The sequence below is a fragment of the Pinus tabuliformis genome, chromosome 1_2, assembly GCF_031772625.1.
Source record: "Pinus tabuliformis cultivar Carrire ecotype Pingquan chromosome 1_2, CPIR1, whole genome shotgun sequence".
In the NCBI taxonomy this organism is placed as follows: domain Eukaryota; kingdom Viridiplantae; phylum Streptophyta; class Pinopsida; order Pinales; family Pinaceae; genus Pinus; species Pinus tabuliformis.
Genome location: NC_142298.1, coordinates 1,138,064,566 through 1,138,069,038, shown reverse-complemented (window position 1 = coordinate 1,138,069,038; position 4,473 = coordinate 1,138,064,566). Strand labels below are relative to the sequence as shown.

General features: G+C 33.8%; 1 non-coding gene across 1 annotated transcript; it reads left to right on the top strand.

The window, feature by feature from the left end:
• Nucleotides 1-4,151: 4,151 nt before the first annotated feature.
• TRNAG-CCC (transfer RNA glycine (anticodon CCC)) lies at nt 4,152-4,222 on the top strand. The gene has a single exon. It is a non-coding gene; the product is annotated as a tRNA-Gly (tRNA).
• The last annotated feature ends 251 nt before the right edge of the window (nt 4,223-4,473 follow it).

Below are 4,473 nucleotides of genomic sequence, written 5' to 3'. Positions count from 1 at the left end.
GTACATGGCGAGTGGTTCACCTTCCCTTGTTGTACTCCATGATGATATATGAGAGAATAGGGTTATAGAATTTCCACTATAGATCAACAGATTATGCAATATACTAAAGAAAAATACAAGATATACTTTTACAACAAACTTTGCGGAAGCTTAATCGAATTGAGCAAGATCAATGAGAACACATATAACTGAGAATGAGAAATCAATCAGACATAGCACAAAAGAAATAACCCAGGGAAAGCCTCAACCTAAAACCCCAATCTCTATAATATCGTACAAGTGGAAAATAGTCCAGATTACAAAAAGAATCAGCTCACAAGCTATCATGCTCTCTTTGCAATCCCTCTGCTACTCATAGATAGTCAAAGGCCTCTCACAAACCTTCTCCTCTACCCTCCAAGCCTCCTATTTCCTTGCGCGGTTTTTCGTGGGGTCCACTGCTTCCACTTGTGTGAATTCCCACCTCACACTGCTCACTTGGCTCAGAAATAACTACACAAACCTGAAGGAGATAATTCCTTTTGCATTGATGAGTTTCCTTTATAGGAAAAATCTTCCAACTCATAGTACATTGTCCCTTCCTTTGATCTCAACTGGGTCTCTGACTGAACTGACATGCATGACTTATTTATGAGAGAATATTAAGTTATCTAGAGAGCAACAATTACATGCATGTAAGCATTAACTAATTGAACTCACAATTAATCCTACAAACTGTTAGAACTAATCTAACTAGACTTGACTTAGTTAACTGAGCCAACTAATTACAACTCATCCTTATCTCTTTAACTGATGGATAAATTCCTCAATCAATGGAGAAACCGTTGCATGTCCTCACATAGACTTCATGTTTGATTTTCCACAACTAATTAACTCATGGTGAATTAATTAACTATTTTACAAATAACTGCTAAGATCAAATTTGAATTTTACTTCTCAATTTTAGTCTAGGGATTGACTAAAATTGGAATCCATCCCGAAATGCTATTTATAGTAATGTTATTTTTAGTACTTCCATTTTTCATTCCTTGTTGCTATGTCCAACATTGGTACTTGGACTACTATTTATAGCAGTTCTATTTTTAGCATTTCTTATTGCCATTTTCAACAAGGGTGAGTGGTTCACCTTCCCCTATGGCTGATGATATATGCATAGAATGACTGGTTTACCTTCTCCTATGGCATATGAACAGGATGAGTGATTCACCTTCTCCTGTAGATATCCCAACATACATCCTACCCTTACAATCTAGGACTCTTGAGAAGTACCTCTCATCTGGCCAATGAGTTGGGAAAAGATGATAGGGACCATAACACTACAGATGGATGCATCGCGTACTGTTGTACTCCCTATGTCTAGGATGCATGATGTTCAACAACTTGATCAGTCATGATCAAGTTTGATTAGGGTTCTACCCTGATTATGTGGACTGAATTTTGTCAGTGGAGAGTGGTAAGGTCTTGCGACTCACTCTCGATCAATTTTTCTTCGATATCTATATAATTGTTCAACAAAGTTAAGACAAGATGTAGAGATAGTACATGATGGCAGGATGGCATGATGATTGATGGTCATATATTGGCAGGTGGAATTCTTCCTAGTTGAGAGGGAGTGTTAAAGTTGGAAATAAGGGCCAAATTCTACTTTGGGCAACTCATTTGATTGAGATAATTATTACATTAAATTCCTCTTTTCGAGTACCAAAATCGACCTAAAGATCACTAAATTTGGACAAGGGGAAATATGTTTTTGAAGTGAAGCCCACACATGTGCAAATTGTCAAAGTCGACCACATTATCATGTAGGCTCATGAAGCCCAGCATACATGTCTTTTGACCTTCATGGATTCATATAAATAAGAGAGACCTCCACCCTCATTTGACATCATCATCTCACAACACATTATTCTCTCTTCTCATCTGATTGGTTTGTACACCTCATTGGGCAGTTGTTCTCTTCACACGTGTGGTAGAAAGGAGGACAAATTACAGGAGGCCGAAAATATGAAGTTGTTTGCAACTTTGACCATCGTTGACCAACATTGACTTTGAATTTTTGGGAAGAATTTTAGTTCAATATTTTGGGCATGTCGTACTATTTGGCACAAAAACCGATGTGATATGGGCACTTTGACTTGGGTTGATTGCAGAGATAAATTGCAGGTTCCACAAAAATTTTCTCTCTTTTGATTGATTTTGACTGGACTTTGGAGGATTGTTTTGGGCTGACTTTATCCAGCAAGAGAGGTCGAGTTTTTATCTCCTTTGACTAAGCTATTGTGGAAGGATTTGACCAGACTTTCACTATTGTTGACTTTCTCATTAAGGCAAAATTTCATTGTTGTTGACTGAGGGTGAATTGCAGATTTGATTGTGCTATTTTGGATAGTGGTATTGATCATCTATTGGCAAGTCAATTTTTGACTTTATTGTACTCTGTCTCTTTGTTGAAAATTTGATATTTATAATAAGGAGAATTGATCAAGGGTTTTCCCCATCTTGGGGTTTTCCCTTGGCTTGAGCCAAATTCTTGTGTTCTCTTGTCTTGGCTTGTCTTCTGCAATTTTATTGTTCATGTTCTATCTACAACTAAAAGGACACAGAAGTAATTGTTGCAAGCATAGAACATATCATTGTTATCTAAAATTTACAAGAATGTACCCCTTGGAGAATAGAGTAAAAGAAATGGATACAAAGCTTTCTTCCTTGAGCAAGGCAATAGTCATTGAAGCCCCTAAATGAACAAAAAAAATATAATGAAATTGATACTAGATCATTTTAAGAATTTAAATATCTCATCTTCTTACTCTAAATTAGCTAGAGAAAAATTAAAGATTATTATTTTTAAATAAAATTTAATGCATATATTAATTATTTGGTTGTTTTTATTTATCACATCTTTAACATACAAAATTGTTATATTTATTTTATAATATAATTATTATTATTTACTATAGGAATTGGAAACTTGGTTGGTCTTTTACTTGCATGACACAAGATCAATTCCAATCACTACCATTATAACCTCTTATTGAGAATTAGATAAGTGAGACACAAATAAAATTTCGAACTAATAACCATTACACCAAAAAATTTAATAATGCACCCATTCACAATGTTCTAAGCCCCACAAACTATTTTATAATAAAATTAAAATTACAATTCTTTTAATAAATACATATTTTTTTTCTATAAATATCTTAATATTCCATATAAAAAATATACATTTTCCAATTCAACATCTCAATGTGAAAATTAAATTAAATACAATTAATAAAAACCAACAAAATTCTTCCTTACCACTCAAACTATATCGAACTAAAATATATATACACATTCAGTAAACAATTAACATGAATACATTTAACCCATGTACCTAATGGTTTCCTTTTAAATAAAAGTTTAGTAACTTTAAAGGTAAGCTAGGGCATCCACCTATAACGTCGCGGGATTGTCCGGTTTGCTTTCCTAGAATATATTATCTAGGAGTTGTCTAACGAGGTTACCACTTCGTTTTAAATGTATTTCTAGTAATCTAAAAAAATGTTCAGAGGGGTGTGTAAATTTTTTTTTTAAGTGAAAATGGGTTTAACATCATTAAAAATTGGCTGGATACTCAAAACCAAGTTTAACAATTATAACTTAGATTTTTTAAAAATTTTGCAAGATTTTGACAAAAATCATGTTGAATTTCCATTATTTTTAGGTGAATTTGTGGCATTTTTAGACTACTCTTATTTGCGGGATTGTCTAGTTTTCCCGTTAGACTAAGACTATTATTGTCTAGTTTTCCCCATTAGACTAAGACTATTATTTGGGCGTGGCCTACCAATAAATTTTCCTAGATGGTAATAAATATTACCGAACTTTGGCAAATTTTTTTCAAAACAATCTGGTAGTAAGACAGTTTGAAACTTGTTTTTATGGTGAAAATAGATTCGGCACCATTAAATACCCTTGGGCACTTATAATCTCCAAGTTTAACAGTTGTAACCTAAATTTACAAAACTTTCTACTGAATTTTATCAAAATCTTAAGAGAATTTCTGTGATTTTCCCAAAAAATTTGAAGCATAGTTATTTTAGTTTTAATTTCACACGCTTGTACGGATTTCTTTGTGGAATAAATATCTTTCATTTTGTTGTCAACATGCGCATCTGGTGTAGTGGTATCATAGTACCCTCCCACGGTACTGACCGGGGTTCGATTCCCCGGATGCGCACGATTAATTTTATTCAGCAAAAACTGAATAGTAATTTAGTTCTTGGATTTTGCTTTTATAACTGAGCGTTCTTGGATTTTGTTTTTATAACTGAGAACAACAAACCGCTTCATATAAAGAGGAAAAATCCTTTGAAACTTCTACAAACCGCTTCATATAAAGAGGAAAAATCCTTTGAAACTTCTATGGCGAGAAAGGAAATAAATATTTCTTTGACGGGGAAGATGCGGGTGCCTTTTCACATACGCTTA